Source organism: Lissotriton helveticus, chromosome 8 (genome assembly GCF_964261635.1).
Source record: "Lissotriton helveticus chromosome 8, aLisHel1.1, whole genome shotgun sequence".
Classification (NCBI taxonomy): Eukaryota; Metazoa; Chordata; class Amphibia; order Caudata; family Salamandridae; genus Lissotriton; species Lissotriton helveticus.
Window position 1 is genome coordinate 194,403,365 of NC_136069.1, and position 18,198 is coordinate 194,421,562.

General features: G+C 51.4%; 1 protein-coding gene across 6 annotated transcripts in view; it reads right to left on the reverse strand.

The window, feature by feature from the left end:
* The window catches only part of LOC144772512 (carbonyl reductase [NADPH] 1-like), a 166,986-nt gene that overhangs the window by 82,313 nt on the left and 66,475 nt on the right, over positions 1 to 18,198 (reverse strand). The window contains exon 2 of one of the 6 annotated variants that reach the window (XM_078656895.1): positions 4,136 to 4,275. The exons of the other annotated variants lie outside the window; for them this stretch is intronic. The gene's annotated coding sequence lies outside the window, so the exon portion shown is untranslated. The remainder of the gene's footprint in view (positions 1 to 4,135; positions 4,276 to 18,198) is intronic. 6 annotated transcript variants of the gene reach the window in all.

Here is an 18,198-nt window from a genome sequence, read left to right on the forward strand (position 1 = left end):
TAATGGAGTAGGCAACCTTGGGGTGCCTGAGAGCCAGACCATATTGCCCTCTGCCCCCCTGAACTCTTATAGTAGCTCTTAGTAAAATGAGCCCCTATAGAGATACATAGCAAAAAAGAAACAAGAAACCCTGCCCAGATAGTATAGAAAGGTCCTTCTAGAGGATCCTACTCTCTACATTGGGGGTGACAAACTAGAATTGGAGCCAGACACACATGGATACCTTTAGATTCTTTTTTTTGATCAGTTATTTGATCTGATTCATTTTTGTAAAAAAGTTTTTTTCATTATTATAGCCATAAAAAAGACATAACATATATTTATCTTACGTACAATGTCAAAGGAATTCATTAAAAACACAGTCCCGCACACACCGTACCATACTAGATTCAAACCACATTCATAACTTTCACACTATCTCTCATTCAAGGATTTTTCCACTCATTAAATAAACAGGTACATAAGGGCCTATAGACGCAACCAAGATAGACAATGTTGCGATGACAAAAGCACAGGGGGGGCAAGAGATGATGGATCAAATCGTCTGATTCAGATCGAAGACTGCCACCCTCGGGAAATACGCCAACGCGCGTTTCGGTGTAGGGCCCGGGTAGGGCCGCACCTTCGTCAGGGCGAGGAGGTACCACAGGGAGGGGGACCCACAGGGCTGGAAATACAAAAGATATCTATACTACTATTATAAAGAGAGAACTTTGAACCTTTGAGGCGGGTAAACTCAGGAACAACAGCACCAATCCAAACACCCGATACATCGTTGTAAGTGTCAGGGTCTGCAGATGGACATAGGCTATATAAAAAAATAAAATATACGTTCTTTAAAATATTTACGATTAAAAAAAAAGTAGTCCCTCGGAAGTAGCGCCGGCCGCAGATTGCTCTGAAAGCTGTCAAGGAGCGAGCAGTGAAATGGATGCAAATAAACGTGCTGATCTGAACTTCGTGTGGCTTTGCTTTAATTTGGGGCTTCCTGTTTAGACTATATGGATATCGGCTGTTTGCCCAGTCGAGAAGCGAGGCCCACCTTACGAAGGGTTCGTGCAGGCTCTGAGAAGGGGCTTGCAAAGACGGAACGAAGACAAGAGCAGCTCCAATGCAGGTGGTGCTGCCTTGAGCACGAATTCACTGCTGCAAAGCGCAATCTGAGGGCTTACAGCGCTTTACTTTACTCCACTTGGTGAATACTTGCTTCAAATTGCAAGGACTGTTGAGTGGCCCCACTGTGGGAAGAGGGCCAGCGTACTACAAGGCACAGAAGGCTTTGCGATTTAGCCACGCCCACTGTGGCAGGTGCCAGTGATTATATGAGCAGACGCGGCCAAAAAGTGCTCTTCCAGCCCTTCGTGAACAATGCCTCTGAAGAAAGGATTATTTCCTGAAACGCGTCAGGCTTTACATGTTGAAAGATTGCTCTGAAAGCTGTCAAGGAGCAAGCAGTGAAATGGATGCAAATAAACGTGCTGATCTGAACTTCGTGTTGTTTTTCTTTAATTTGGGGCTTCCTGTTTAGACTTTATGGATATCGGCTGTTTGCCCAGTCGAGAAGCGAGGCCCACCTTACGAAGGGTTCGTGCACGTTCTGAGAAGGGGCTTGCAAAGACGGAACGAAGACAAGAGCAGCTCCAATGCAGGGGGTGATGCCTTGAGCCCGAATTCACTGCTGCAAAGCGCAATCTGAGGGCTTACAGCGCTTTACTTTACCCCACTTGGTGAATACTTGGTTCAAATTGCAAGGACTGTTGAGTGGCCCCACTGTGGGAAGAGGGCCAGCGTACTACAAGGCACAGAAGGCTTTGTGATTTAGCCACACCCACTGTGGCAGGTGCCAGTGATTATATGAGCAGACGCGGCCAAAAACTGCTCTTCCAGCCCTTCGTGAACAATGCCTCTGAAGAAAGGATTATTTCCTGAAACGCGTCAGGCTTTACATGTTGAAAGATTGCTCTGAAAGCTGTCAAGGAGCGAGCAGTGAAATGGATGCAAATAAACGTGCTGATCTGAACTTCGTGTGGCTTTGCTTTAATTTGGGGCTTCCTGTTTAGACTTATATATATATATATATATATATATATATATATATATATATATATATATATATATCTATACTACTATTATAAAGAGAGAACTTTAAACCTTTGAGGCGGGTAAACTCAGGAACCACAGCACCAATCCAAACACCCGATACATCGTTGTAATTGTCAGGGTCTGCAGATGGACATAGGCTATATAAAAAAATAAAATATACGTTCTTTAAAATATTTACGATTAAAAAAAAAGTAGTCCCTTGGAAGTAGCGCCGGCCGCGACGTGCGTGCTGACATCAGGAGCGCGGGGAGGAGCGGCGTACAGGAGCGCGAGGAGGAGCGGCGGACATGAGAGCGGGGAGGAGCGGCGGACAGGCGGGGAGGAGCGGTGAGGAGCGGCGGACAGGCGGTGAGGAGCGGCGGACAGGCGGGGAGGAGCGGCGGCTGAGGTAGGTGAAGCGGCCCGTGTGCGGCTCATTGGGGGCCTTGAAAGTGGCAGGTGCGCTCCGGGGGACCCACGGACAACGTCGGGGCGGGCGGGGGCCCTGAAGCCTGAGACAACGTCGGGGCAGGCGGGGGCCCTGAAGCCTGATTGCTCCCGGACAACGTCGGGACGGGCTGCTAGTATATATATATATATACACCGCTACCAGTTATACAGTTTTCTAGTTAAAGCGTATACATTTTTAATTTTTTTTTATATAATCATCAATATGTGAACGGCTCCAAGTCTCTAAAGTCACTCTTAATATATTGTATCATATTGATAGACCAGAAGTAAATTCTTAAGACACACGAACTCTAGATAATTAGGGAACCCATATATACATACACCTCAAACATACACTGGTTACCTGACAGTCATTCATATTTTTTGGATTCAGCAGGTCCTAAACTGTGAGCACCCTTGTTTTTGTATTCGAAGGACTGTAGCCCCAAAAAAAGAGAAAGGAAAGCCTGCTGGTCCTCCAAAGGTGCCTTTCAATTAAACAGTATAGCAATAACGGGAGTATTGCTTGGTAGATAGTTATTTAATTAAGGGGGCAACAATAGACTCGCCCTCAGTCACGAGGGCAGGAGAAATAAACTATCCATAGTTAAGAAGGATTAGTTACTTACCTGTAATCCTAGTTCTCTTCCAGGGGTATCCTCATCAAAGTCAGAAGCATTAGAATATTCCCGCCCATGCGCGGGACCCCGGAAACACTATATTATATGTGCCCCACATATATATACTCATATATATATATATATATATATATATATATATATATATATATATATATATATATATATATATATATATATATATATATATATATATATATATATATATATATATATATATATATAAAAACATGCAATAGCAGCGAAATCACACCAGAGCTGAAATATGCTGTGAAGAATTTCCACCATACATGAACAATATGCATTAGAAACATGAGAAACAACACCAAAGATTGTTTAGAAACTGTTTTAATGCTTAGGCAGCGTCCCTTTTTTATTAATCAATGCCTTTGCCCCGGTGTGAGACGCCTTTGACACTGACCCCGCAATAATAATATCTAATGTTTATCAACCACCTAACAGTTCACCATTCTATGGCATTATGGGATTTGGAGTCCTAAGGGTTTGGGAGCACGTGCTCGGCAGATTTTGAGTTGCAAGTATACTCATTGTCTGAACATGCAACCCCGAGATGAGACTTTATTTATCAAGTCCCGGTGCTCGGTTTTCATCAGGATTGTGACATTGATATTATGGAGGAAAACACTTCAATTTCAAAGTTGAGGTCAGAGGTCCTGCTGCTGCGGACTTGTCATCAGCTGAGCTTTCGGAACTTTGGCTTATAAAAGCGGACATGAACAATAATGTTTGACAGTAGTGGCATTTTTAAATTATGAGTTATATATTTTTTAAGGCAACACAGGATTACGAGTTTGGCTGCATTTTTCAAATACCCACATTAAACCCACTGTGATAAACGATTTTGGTGATTCACAGGCATAATTCACCATGGGGGCAGCATTTTCGGTATTTTAAGCAAACTAAATACATGCATTGTGCGTAATATTTATGAAGTTATGCCTTACCTGCATTTATGCTGATTTTTTAGCTGTGGACAATATATACATGTAGTATTTCGTCTGTGAGTTCACATACTTTATAGTATGTTGTTTATGTTCATTCATCAGTCCGGTGGGATCTCCTTGTGCTTGGGATTGAGGGCGAACTGCATAAATAAAAAGATGCCGAATCAGGAACCACCTCGAGTCCGTGCCTTCTTCCATAGAGCTTCTGTGGGAGGTGGTTGTTTGTTTCATATATATATATATATATATATATATATATATATATATATATATATATATAAAAACATGCAATAGCAGCGAAATCACACCAGAGCTGAAATATGCTGTGAAGAATTTCCACCATACATGAACAATATGCATTAGAAACATGAGAAACAACACCAAAGATTGTTTAGAAACTGTTTTAATGCTTAGGCAGCAGTAGAAATTCTTAGAACTCACTGAAAGCATAGAAAGCTCCCAGGCTGCATTGCAAACACACAGTCTAAAAAGACTGAAAAGCTAACCTGTAGCTGTATACAAAAAACTGACACCGTGCCTTTAAGGCACCCATGACCCCCGGTATCCCATCATGCCTCAGGGGTGACAGTTAGGTCAGTTGTTCTTTTCGGAGACTGAAACAAACCCAGTAACAAAATAGGTTAACAATATCTCCTTATTAAAGAATATCCTTTGCCCGGGGAGGCGGGAGGGTTGCTTATGACTTTGATGAGGATACCCCTGGAAGAGAACTAGGATTACAGGTAAGTAACTAATCCTTCTCTTCCAGGGGATCCTCATCAATAGTCATAAGCATTAGAATAGAATAGCGAGCCTCTCCTCATCCTTGCGGGCAAAGGAATGACAAGACAGTAATCTTATCAACAAGCCTGAGCAGGCTATAGGCTACCCAAACAGATTTCTCAAGGAGGCTTGCCCTACTTGAGTATCAGCCCTGGAATCAGATTCGAGACAGTAATGCCTCGTAAAGGTATGAACCGATTTCCAGGTTGCAGCCTTGCATATTTCTGACATTGGAATGTCATGTAAGAAAGCTTCTGTAGCGGCTTTCCCTCTAGTGGAATGCGCTTTGGGTGACACCACTAAAGGCTTGCCTGCAAGCTGATAGGCCAATTAAATGGAAGAGACAATCCATCTGGAGATGGACCTCTTGGCCGCTGGAAAGCCGGTTCTAATTGAACCATAGTTCACAAACAGTTGATCCGTTTTCCTGATCCCTTTAGTCTTTTCCAAATAGAACTCTTTTAAGATCCAAGGAGTGCAGTGACCGCTCGGCTGGGGTCGTAGGATTTGGAAAAAACGAAGGGAGGGAAATGGACTGATTTATATGAAAATCAGAAACCACTTTCGGCAAGAAAGATGGATGAGCCCTCAGGACTACTCTATTGTGGTGGAAAACAGTATATGGTTCCTTCGCACAGAGCGCTTGTATCTCGCTCACTCTGCGCGCTGAGGTAATCGCCACCAAAAAAGCCGCCTTCCAAGAGAGATGTTGCAAGGAGGCCTTGTGGATGGGCTCGAAAGGAGGTGACATTAACCTGGATAGAACCAGGTTCAATTCCCAAGGAGGAGAAGGATTTCGCACAGGGGGATACACTTTTTTTAACCCCTGGAGGAAGTCCTTAACCACCGGAACCTGAAACAAAGAAATCTGATCTGGTGATTTCCTGTACGCTACTATGGCTGACAAATGCACTCTAATGGAAGCATATTTCAAGCCAGAAGTTGCCAAGGAAAGGAGGTATGGCAGGATTACCTCCTCCTGCCCTTTAGTCAGATCTAAGTGATGATCCCTACACCATATGTAGAACCTTTTCCACTTGAACGCATAAGACGCTCTCGTGGAAGGTCTCTTAGCCTCCTTTAAAATGTGCATACAGGGGGCGTGGCCAAGATGGCGGGCTGAGTAGTCGCACTCTCGGTGAGCTCCGCCATCCCTGGACCCTAATCCTGCTGTACATGCGCTAATCCTCCCCCCGGGACGCTGCATTGCACAGAGCGGGGGCCCGCTGCACCGGAGGAGCATCTGGGAGATCTCCGGACCCCCCCTTGGAGCACTGGGCGGACGCCGGACGGGGCGCCGTTGCGGAGAGCGAGCGAGGCCCAGCATACGGCCTGGTAGAGAAACGGGCCCTGCCCGGCCATAGACGTCGGCGGGTGATTGCTGCAGCGTCGCTGACCCTGCCCGCTTGCACCGGCTTCTTGGGCCTCTCATTGCAGCAGGGGCCGGGGGCCTGGGCTGCCGGACCAGGAGCCATAGAGACTCCGACGCCAGGCCGGCGTCGGACATCACGCGAGGCCGGGGCTTGGGCCTGGTCATAGGCCTCGACCACTTTGACGGCCCCTAAGCGGGTCGACGAGCACTGTGGGCCCTGCCTACCGGACCCGGACGGACCTGCCTGGTCTTGCGACACCCCGTCGGGGCGTGGACTGGCTGGAGCAGGGGTACAGAAAGAGAGGTGCCGGACCTGGAGCCTCCTGCTACGCGAGGCCGTGGCTTCGGCCTGCGCTCCAGGCCTCAGAGACGCTGCACAGCAGTGGCCCCCCGGCCCCCCGGTAGACATTGCAGAGCACGGAGCGGCACTCCTGGGCGGAAGCGGAACCCTGTGGTGAGTCAGGCAGCTGGGGAACAACGGAGAGGACTGTGGCGGCCATCGCCCCTCGAGGCCACCGGGGACCGGGAGTTGGGCTTCTGTGTTTCTGCCCGCCTTTGCACTTGGCCACCGGGGTAGAACTGGGACAGACCCCTTCCTCAAGGGGATCCCTGGTGGCATTCTGGGCCTGACCGTGGGAGATGGGAAGAACCGCCCGGACACTACTGCAACCCCCACGTGGCCCCTGAGGGTCTGCTGTGGCCTAGCTTGAAGGGCGATCCCTCGGTGCCGTGAGTGACGCCGAGCCCGAGGCCGCGAGGCTTGTGCAGTGAGAGAGGAGAGCAGAGCCGGGCGGATTGGTGCTGGAGGCCCGGGAGGGTGGTCTATCGTCGAGGAAGCGGACCACTGGTGGGAGTCCGGCAGCGTGCTTCCGAAGTTGCACCTGGGATTGGGCTGTTGGATTTTCAGGAGAGCACCTCGAGAGCCAACATGTCGAACAACAAGGGGACCCGGAAGGGGGACCGCACACTGCCAGAGATGCTGAACCGGAGCACTGCAAGACAGGACCGAGGTCACCCATCCCCACCCCACTCGAGCGGTGCCCAAGGAGCGAGTGGAGGAGAACCCCCAGTTACGAGGTCCGTCCTAGAGTCCCTCTTCAGCTCATTGAGGGACGATTTTCAGACGCTTAAGCAGGAGGTCGCAGGTGAAGTCCGTGAGATACGGAGGGAGGTGGATGGTCTCGGTGACAGAGTGTCCACGGTGGAAGAAGCGGGCCACGCTAGGGAAGAAGAAATTACACAGTTGCAACAGGAGGTCATCCGACTCCGGGAACAGCACCTTGACCTGCAGTCGCACACAGAGGACCTTGAGAATCGCTCCAGGAGAAACAACATCCGCGTCCGGGGCGTGCCGTCCCGGGAAGAGGGGGAAGATGTGGCGACCTACCTCGGGGAGCTGTTCAGAGAGGTGCTGGGGGAACCGGCTGACTTTGCCATTCGGATTGACAGGGCGCACAGGGTAGGTCTGCAACGCCGTAATTCAGCGCCTCCTCCTGACATCTTGGCTTTTCTGCCAGACTATCCCTTGAAGGAGCGGATACTGAGGGAAGCCCGGAGGAGACCCTCCCTGGAATTCAGAGGCCACCGGATAGCTCTCTATCAGGACCTGGCCGCATCTACTCTGCAAAAACGCAAAGCTTTTAAAATTGCGACTGACTTTCTCAGGGAACATGGCACTCAATATTCCTGGGGACATCCCTTCCGGCTCATTTTCAGGTGGAACGGAACCTTGCACCAGTTGCGTTCTCTTCAGGACACGTGTGGAGTGCTGGGGATCACAGCCACTGAGGACGGAGCTCACACACCGCACCGGAGCCGTATTACTAGAGACGGTTGGCAGACAGTCCCCGGCCGGCGATCATCTGCTTCCTTGTCGCGGCCGGACTCTCCTATGGCCCGAGTGGAGTCGGATGCAGCAGTACAGGATGGAACTGGAGCTGATTTTGCAACTGTGGTGGCGCTGACAGCATAAGTGAACTCCGGGGGGAGATCGACATCGCTGTGATGGAGCTGCAGGTTTGAGGGTCTGGGGGGGTCGGGGGAATGGGGGGTGCGAGGTGGCTGGACGTCCACTTTTTCTGACTTTCCGCGGGCTTGTCCGATAAGGACCGGACTGGTACAATGGGTCTACAAGTTTTTGGGGGGGTAGAGAGGGGGGTGTTTAAAGTTGTTGATCCGGTCCCAGTTGCGGGAGCGGGCTGGATGCGAGAGGGTGGGTGGGGAGGACGGGGAACAGTTGGGGGGGGCAAGGGGAGTTGGGGAACAGAGTGGGAGATGGGGTCTGGGGGTTTGGGATGGGGAGGGAGGGTCGTCCAGTGCACGCGGGGGTTCCTGGTCATTTTGACTTTGTCTGTGCTTTTTGATCTGCTTCTGATTGGCTATGGCTTCAAAGGGGCGATCTGCCTCTCTGCTTGGCATGGATGTTGGGGAGAGGAGGGAGGGGTTACCGGAAGTTTCTTGAGGGCGGTGAGCTGCTGGTTAGGTGGCCTGCTTTATGGTTTGCCTGGAACTGTCTGCTTTTTGTGTCAATATTCTATGCATGGTACTCTGCTGCACCACGGGCTGAATGACGCTCTTGTCCGCCTGTTTTTGCGGTGGGTCCTTGTTGCTTTCTACTACAACACCACTCATGCCTCCAACCACTTGTAAGGTAGTGACCCTGAATGTCCGGGGTCTGAATAATCCCGTGAAGAGGCGGGCCGTCCTTTCACTTTTAGAGAACACACAGGCAGATATCTGTCTCCTCCAGGAGACGCACCTACTGTCACAGGACACTCATAGACTCCGCTCACACAAGTTCCCCTCACAATTCTTTTCCTCATGCACCACTAAAACAGCTGGGGTGGCGATTCTGGTGGCACGGCGTTTCCAGGGGGAGGTTCTCCACAAATTTGCTGAACAAAAGGGTAGGTTACTGGCTTATCGATTTCGAATTGGGGGTCTCTTCTTCACGATAGGGTCCCTCTATAGTCCTAATGACCGTCAGGACCGCTTTCTTCAGGCGGCGATCGAGGAGGTCACATCTTCCCAGGATAGACATGTCATACTCGGGGGAGACTTCAATATTGTCTTCGACTCTGCGCTGGATAGGTCGGCGCAACGCTCCCCTCAGGTTGGAGAACTCTCGGCGGACCGTAAGGCGCAGCTGGACGAGGTGGACCTACTTGATATATGGCGACATTTGCATCCGACGGATAGGGACTACTCATACTATTCTCATGCCCACAAAACGTACGCACGGTTAGATCACCTGTTGGTTACCTCCCCAGTGAAAGCGTTAGCATCTGGATCTGAAATGGGTGTGATCTCCCTCTCGGACCATGCCCCGGTCGAGGTCCTGTTAACTATGCCCCCGACGGCGCTCCGCCCACGGACGTGGCGCCTTCGGGATACGCTGCTGCATAGGGCAGAAGTGGTGGCTCGCATTGAAAAGTCGATTCAGGAATTTCAATCCCATAACGATAATGCAGACACTAGTCGGGCCACGCAATGGGCGGCTTTGAAGGCAGTCATCAGAGGGGAATTTATAGCGATTTCCTCGGCGGACAATAGGGAGCGGCAGGCCAAGAGAGATGAACTCACAGATCGTGTTAGGGAACTGGAACAGATCCATCGCAGAACCGGGGCCCCCCCGAATTTGGCGGCAGCTCAAGGAAGCCAGTAAGCTCCTGGCGGCCCTGGACCTCGACCGGGCGGAGTACGCCGCTTTGCGGTTGCGACACGCCTTTTATACTGGAGGGGACCGCTGTGGCAAGTTGTTGGCAAATAGGCTCCGTGTGGCGCGGCAGAGCCAGCTGGTCAAGGAGATCTCTGGCCCGATGGGCATGCCGGAAACTGAAGACAAGCGGATAGCTGCAGTCTTTCGGGGCTTTTACAAAGACCTCTATACCGGGGATCCTCCGGATGAGGAGGCGATGGACACTTATCTGGCCTCGATCACACTTCCCTCTCTGGACCCTGTGCAGGCGGACTATCTGGACAGGGACATTAGGATCGAAGAAGTAGTTTCTGCCATTGCCCGACTCAAGCACGGAAAGGCACCGGGCCCAGACGGCTACATTGCGCTGTATTATAAAACATTTTGCATGACGCTGGCACCCATCCTGACGCGCCTCTTCAACTCCTTTGCGGAGGCCGGGGCCATTCCACCTGATCTGCTCAGGGCCTCGATCTCGGTTATCCCTAAGCCAGGTAAGGACCCGAGGCAATGTGGATCCTACCGGCCGATCTCCCTTCTGAATATTGATTTAAAACTGTATACGGGGATACTTGCTGCTAGACTAGCTCTCCATCTGCCCGGCCTTATCGATCCTGACCAGGCGGGTTTTGTCCCGGGGCGGCAGACAGTGGACAATACGAAACGAATTGTTCATTTGCTGGAGAAGGCCTCTCGGGTTCCGGGGGAGCGAATGATGTTGGCGGTGGACGCAGAGAAAGCGTTTGACCGAGTCCACTGGCCTTACCTGGAGCGGGTGCTCATGAAAGCGGGTATAGGTGAGAAATTCCGCACCATGATCCTTAATTGCTACGTTCGTCCATCGGCGGTGGTCCGCGTTAATGGGCACGCTTCTGCCTCCTTCGACATTGAACGGGGCACCAGGCAGGGTTGTCCGCTTTCACCTTTGCTTTTCGCGCTCTACATGGAGCCTTTTGCCCAGCGGGTGCGAGATAACCCGCGAGTGACCGGCATCCGGATGGGGGCCTTCACACACGCTGTTAGCCTTTACGCTGATGATGTTATATTGTCTATTGACAAGCCCGCCGTGGCTCTCCCGGCATGCATGGAGGAACTATCCTCTTTTGGCGCGGTGTCTGGATTTCGGATGAACATGGGTAAATCGGTAGCGCTGGATATCTCCCTTGACCCGGTCACTAGGGCCTGTTTGCAGCAGCGGTTTCCCATGTTATGGTCCTCGGAAGCAGTGCCCTATTTGGGCATCCAGATTGCACCTACCGTGGCGGCGATGGTGTCGACAAACTATCGAGCCCTGGGGGCCAAGATCAAGGAGGAACTGGGCCGATGGAATCGAGGCGCTTTTTCCTGGCTTGGCAGGATAGCTGCTGTCAAAATGACGATTCTACCTCAGGTGTTATACCTCTTTCGGGCCTTGCCGCTCCAACGGCCCGGAGGATGGATCTCGCAATTACAGGCCGACGTTTCTCGGTTTGTCTGGCAGGGGAAGAAGCCTAGATTGCGTAGGGCCCTCTCGCTGCTGGCCCCGGAAGCGGGTGGACTGGGTATCCCAGACTTCCGCAAATACTTCCAGGCAGCACAGCTGCGTTTCCTGGTGGAATGGAGTAGGTGGGAGTCTGATAAGCATTGGCTCTTCCAGGATCAGGCGGTGGCTGGGAGACCGCTGCAGGAAATCCCCTTCCTGCGTCGCCCACATTGGCCCAGAAATCTCTATGCCTCTTTTGTTACGAGGGTGCCACTGCAGGTGTGGGATGCTACGAGCGTTCTACGTGACCTCACCACGTTCCCGTCACCGCTTACTCCGCTGGTGGACAATCCAGACTTTACCCCGGGGATGGAAAGAGGAGCGTTTGCGAGGTGGCAACAGGCGGGGTGCAGAGCCTTGTGTCATCTTTATGGCCCAGACGGGGTGGTTCCTTTTCCCCAACTTCGCCAGGAGTTCTCACTTCCAGAAACGGAGCGACTTCATTACATGCAGGCCCGCCACTGGGCCCTCCACCCGCAAGTACGAGAGACGGCCGATCGGCCTTTTTTCCCTTATGAGCACTGGCTCATGACACGGACTTCGGACTCCAAACTGATTACTGACTTGTACAAGCTGCTGCAGCCCCCGGCAACACACTTTTATCACCCTGGGAGAGAGCGTTGGGAGAGGGAGCTAGGGAGGACGCTGAGCCCTAAGGAATGGGAACACATAGCCTATAGAGCGCGGCACTCAGCCTACCACATGGGACTCACTGATACCTTGACTAAAATCTCTACCTATTGGTATTACACACCGGAACGAGTGCATGAGTTTGACCGTAGTAAAGCGGATGCGTGTTGGCGGGGGTGTGGACATAAGGGTACTCTTACGCATGTACTGTGGGATTGCCCGCTCCTAGAACTTTACTGGAAGGAAGTGTTGGATGAAATTGATTCTGCTTTTGAAATTGAACTGCCACGTTTCCCTGCCTATACCCTGCTGGGACTTCCGAATGATCTGATGTATCCCCTTCGTTCCCGCAGAGGAAGACAAATAGCTATAGCTCTGGGCTCCGCGGTTCAGAACATTCTGATTCATTGGCACACTGCTACAGTCCCGTCTATCACTGGCTGGCTCCACAGGTTGTGGCATGTGTTGGGTATGGAGAAGCTGTCCCTCACGGTGGCGGGTGATGTGGACCAGTTTAGGGAGCTCTGGCAGCCATTTCACTCCCTATTGCTTACTGAATTTAAGGAACTTACCTCTCCCAAATATCTCCGCCTTTTGAGGCTTCCAGCCCAGGTGGAGTCTGCCCCTTAATCTTCCTGTGAGTTTCTCTCCTTCGTATTGTAGCGCTGATGTATGTTGAGCTCGGGGACTGTGCACTGGACGGGGGTGGGATTGGGAGGGGGGGATGGGAGTTCGGGTGTTGGGGGGGCATGTTGGGTGGGGGGTTTCATGGGTAATGTCATAACATGTTGAGGCGACTAGAGCCTTCTATCATAGCGCAGGCGGAGTTAACGGATGGCTATTCATTAACGGTACTTTTGGACACTTGCTTTTCCGCCCTGCTACATTCTCTTGAAATGTTTGTTTGTCCTTACATGTTGTCATGAATAAAATACTTTAAACCTAAAATGTGCATACATTCGGGAGGCAGATTCAAATGCCCATATTGCAGGACCTCAGGTGCCATGCTGTCAGGTTCAGTGATGAGCGTTTGGGATGTAGTATCCTCCCGTTCATCTTGCTCAACAGGCCCGGTTTGCAAGGAAGTCGTCTATGTGGACACACAGACAGATGCAGTAGGTCCGGGTACCACCACTGTCGTGGCCAATCCGAAGCTATCAAGATCATTTCCATGTCCGACCTGAGGAGCTTGGAAACTACCTTCGGAATCAGAGGCAGGGGAGGAAACGCGTAGGCAAAAGTTCCCGACCAATCCATCAGGAGAGCGTTCCCCTGCGTCCCTGGCCGGTGGAATCTGGACGCGAAGGCGTGGCATTTTGCGTTTTCTTCGTCCGCAAACAAGTCTATGGCTGGACGCCCCCAACAACGTAAAAGCTCTTCTACCACTTCGTCGTTTAGCACCCAGTCTGGCTGATCTTCGAAGTGCCTGCTGAGTGCGTCTGTTTGATGTTTAACTCGCCTGGAAGGTGCACCGCCACCACTGAAAGGTTTCGAGAGAGAAGCCAGTGCCAGATGGTTTGAGCCTCCCGGGTGAGAGGGCGAGATCGTGTGCCTCCTTGTTTGTTCAGATAGAACATGGTGGTTGTATTGTCTGTCTGAACTAAGACTGAATTGGACTCGATCGCAGGAAAAAAAGCTTTGAGAGCTAGAAACACCGCTCTGAGCTCCAGCATGTTTATGTGGTACGTCTGCTCCTGTGCAGACCACTGACCCTGAATCTGAAGGGGACCCATGTGCGCTCCCCAGCCTTGTAGAGAGGCATCTGTCACTATAGACTGGGTGGGTAGTGGCTGATGAAAAGGTACTCCCACCAGCACATTCCTCGTCCGAGTCCACCATTTGATGGCATCCTTCGCTGTTTGGGAAAGAGTGATACGATCTTCCCAATGCCCTGTCGCCTGGTCCCACTGGTCTTCGAGAGCCTGTTGGAGAGGGCGCATTCTCAGCCTGGCGTTCGGGATGAGAAAAATGCAGGACGCCATGGAACCCAGCAGGGAGGCTACTTGTCGGACTGTTGGAAGCCGCGACTCTAATAGAATCCCGCACTTCTGTCTCACGGAAAAAAGTCTCTCCTCCGAAGGAAACGCTTTTCCCAATTTTGTGTCCAGAACGGAGCCTAGGTAGTGGATGGACTGTGTCGGCCGCTGGACTGACTTCTCCAGGTTCACATGGAGACCGAGCCTGTGCAACTGGTGTAGGCAAAGTTGCAGATCGTGCGTCACCTGAACCGGAGACTGGCCCTTTAGGAGCCAGTCGTCCAGGTATGGGTAAATGACGAGTCCCTTTTTGTGAAGAAAAGCCGCCACCACTGCCATGCATTTGGTGAAGACTCGTGGTGCGAACTTGAGTCCGAAGGGTAGCACCTTGTACTGGTAGTGTTTGCTTCCTACGACAAACCTCAAGTAGTTGCGATGCTGTAGAGCAATCGGAATGTGAAAGTATGCATCTTGCAGATCCACCGAACACATCCAATCTCCGGCTTGAAGATGTGGGCATATTTGATGAAGAGCTAACATGCGGAACTTTTCTCTGACGATGACTTCGTTTAGGAGACGCAGATCTAGTATAGGCCTGAACTTGTCCTCCTGATCTGTTTTGGGGACAAGAAAGTATCTTGAGTAGACTCCCTTTCCTCTTTGAGAGGGAGGAACTTCCTCTATAGCTCTTTTTTGTAGTAGGACTGACACTTCTCTGCGGAGCAAGCTTAGTTGTTGAGGGCAAGAGGTCTTTGGAGGAATGCTTTTCGGGAGTGCACGGAAACATAGCCTGTATCCATTGCGCAGTATATTCAGCACCCACTGATCTTTTGTGATGCTGACCCACTCTGTCAGGTGTTGTGAAGCACTTCCTCCCACTGGAGTGGGCAACGGTGCCAGAGGAAGCCAATGATCAAGCCTTTCCTCCTCTTGTAGTGGTAGAGGACTGCTGGTCACCTCCTCTACCTCTGTTGGATTTGCCTCGGAACTGGGATTTTCCATGGTTCTTATTCTAGGACCACTGAGGGGTTTGAACCCTCTGTTGAGCCCCTCTCCCCCTGTTGGTCTTAAAGCGGCGTTTGAATTATTTTTTCTTCTCCAAACCCACCGCTTTTTCCGTATCCAGTTCAGTCTTCATACGGGTCATCTCTTCGTCAGCATGTTCTCCAAAGAGAGAGGAACCCGAAAAAGGAAGATTAAGGATGCGATGCTGAGCATCCGGCTTCAGCCCTGTGAGGCGCAACCAAGCCGACTTCCTGGCACAAACCCCATGTGAGTAGGAATGTGCCGCAAGCACTGCACCGTTCGCTGCTGTGCTTGTCAACTGGTTCGCCACCAGACATCCTTCTGTCATAGTTTCTTCGAAGTCCTTCTGGTCTTCCTTTGGCAGTTTGGACTTGAACCTCTCCATGGAGTCCCATAAGGCTCTGTCGTATCTCCCCAGCAGTGCTGCCGCACTGGAGACCTTCAGCGTGGAGGCAGCTGAATTACAAACTTTGCGACCCCACGAATCCTGAGATTTGCTGTCCTTATCTGGTGGGACTGAAGAGGAAGCAGCAACTGCATGCGTCTTCCTCGCCGTTGCCACTATCACAGAGTCTGCTGGAGGGTCAGATTTTACAAAAACTGGGTCAGAAGAAGCCGGCTTGTATTTCTTCTGTATGCGGGCTGGCACGGCTCTGATGGCTGCTGGGGTTAGGAAAACGTCCTTGACCGGATCCATAATCCCCGGGACTAAAGGCAGCAGTGGACGAGAGATAGATTTTTTGTGCAAAGTTTCAAAAATCAGTGTCGTAGTAACCTGGGGGACAGACATTTCAATGCTCAGCTTCTGAGCTCCTCTTTGCAGGACATCCAGATAAGTGCCGATGTCATCCACTGGAGAGGATCTGGAAGTAGGACTATCCGTCAACGTGGGAGAGTAATCCCTCTTGGAAGACCTGGTCAAAGAGGTAGAGGAAGTAGACGGAGTTCTTCGATGTCTACGGTGAGCACCGTGCCTCCACTCACGTGATCTTCTTGGGTGCTCTTCCTTTCTAGGAGAGCGAGATCTGACCGGATCCCGTTTTCTTGGTGAACGAGATCTGACAGGATCTTCTCTGGGAGATCAGGATCTCACCGGATTTTCCCTTCTGGGAGAGTGAGATCTGGTTGGTCTTCTCACAGGTGATTTGTCCGCTTGGCGCCTGGGAGGACTACGCCTGTCCACTTCATCCACCAGTCTCTGGAGAGGGGATCTGTGCTGCGGACTGACGTACTCTTGCATCCGTTTGGTAGCCCCTGAATCTCGCCAATGGTCCAATGATTTGTACCATCTGGGTGATAGTCTGACCTCCGCAGCCGAAGGATCTGGCTGACGCACAGGAGATCGGAGGACAGGACTTCTGGACCTTGAGGATGTTGTTGAGGAGCCAGAAGACTGTGAAGTAGAATGACAAGAAGCTGACTCCGCAACCATGATCACAGAGTTTCTTGACGACGATCGAGCCCTTTCTGAATGTCTCGACGTCGAGCGTTCTGGCGTCGTATGTTTTTCTCTCGACGTCGAACGCCTCTTGGGAGTCGGCGGGTCCAACAATCTCGACCTTGAATGCCTCGACGGCGATCGATGCGAGGATCTATGGTCTCTCGACGTCGAGTGGCGATGACCTGCCATCGACGGAGCCCTCTCTCTCGACGTCGAACGGCGATGACCTGCCGTCAACGGAGCCTTCTCTCTCGACGTCGAACGGCGATGACCAGCCGTCGACGGAGCCTTCTCTCTCGACGTCGAACGGCGATGACCAGCCGTCGACGGAGCCCTTTGTCTCGACGTCGAATGTCTGTGCGACAACGGCGGAGGGGTATTGGTCACCCTCGACGCCGAGCGTCGACGAAACGCCGACGGATACTGCATCCTCGACGCCGATCGATGTTTTTCTGTCGACGGCGGAGGGGCTTTGGTCCTCGACGCCGAACGTCGGTTCTTAGACGACGGCAGAGGGGTCACACTTCTCGACGCCGGTCGTCGCCTGGATGACGACGGCAGAGGAGTGACCTCCCTCGACGCCGATCGTCGCCTGGTTGATGACGGCGGAGGGGCCTTGGATCTCGACGCCGACCGTCGCCCGGTTGACGGCGGCGGAGTTACATTCCTCGACGCCGATCGTCGCCCGGTTGACGACGGCGGAGGGGATTTCGACGACGGAGCTGGATCCTTCGACGTCGTCGACGTACCTGTTCTTCTTTTCGACGGCGAGCCCGCCGTCGACGGTAGTTTTGAAGACAAACGACCCACCAGTGGTTCTTTCCTCAGCGCCAAGCCTGACACTGAAGCTGAAGGGTGGGAAGACTTCTCTTTTGAAGATGTTCTAGCCTTCTTGGAACCCTTCTTCACCGGAGACCTTCCTCTGGATGACCTGTAAGTCAGGCCATAGATGCGAATTCTCTCCCTGTCTTTGAGAGTTCTTCCTGACAGGTGCTCGCAGTGAGGACAGGTGCCTGGATCATGTTCTTCAGGCAGACACAGGATACAAACGTCGTGGTTGTCTGATTTTGCTTTCTTGTTTCCACAAGAAGGACATTTGTCAAAAAGTGAAGGCATTCTCAGCTGAAAATGCTCACTAAACTGACTTAAAAAGACAGTTTCTTACTTGACTAGATATAAAATGTCAAAGTAAGCTGAAAAAGTTGTTCAAAATTGTTAGACCCGTCTGCTTCTGAGAGTCCCCTCACCACTATGATTTCTTTTGTTCCCCTGTACCTCCCAAAAATTGTCGCTTTTTATTTGTCTACCAGGACTTTTTATGTGTTGTCTCATGGGGTTAGATGTTCCTTGACGCCCAGTTGCTCACAAGGTTTGTGGCACCTATTTACAAGGCGCCTGGCCCAAACCTGTGGCACTACAAACTGGGGTTGTCAACCTGTATAAATGGACCTAAAATGGTGGACACCCTTTTTCCTCATGTGAAGTGACTCCCATTGGAGCCTTCATGTACCCTGGCCTCTTGAGGTTTTGGCGCCCTTTTGGTTGGCGCGCATTTCTGACAGGAATTCCTTTATTTTCCTCAGGTACACAAAATGGCTGCTCTAGAACCCCAGTAC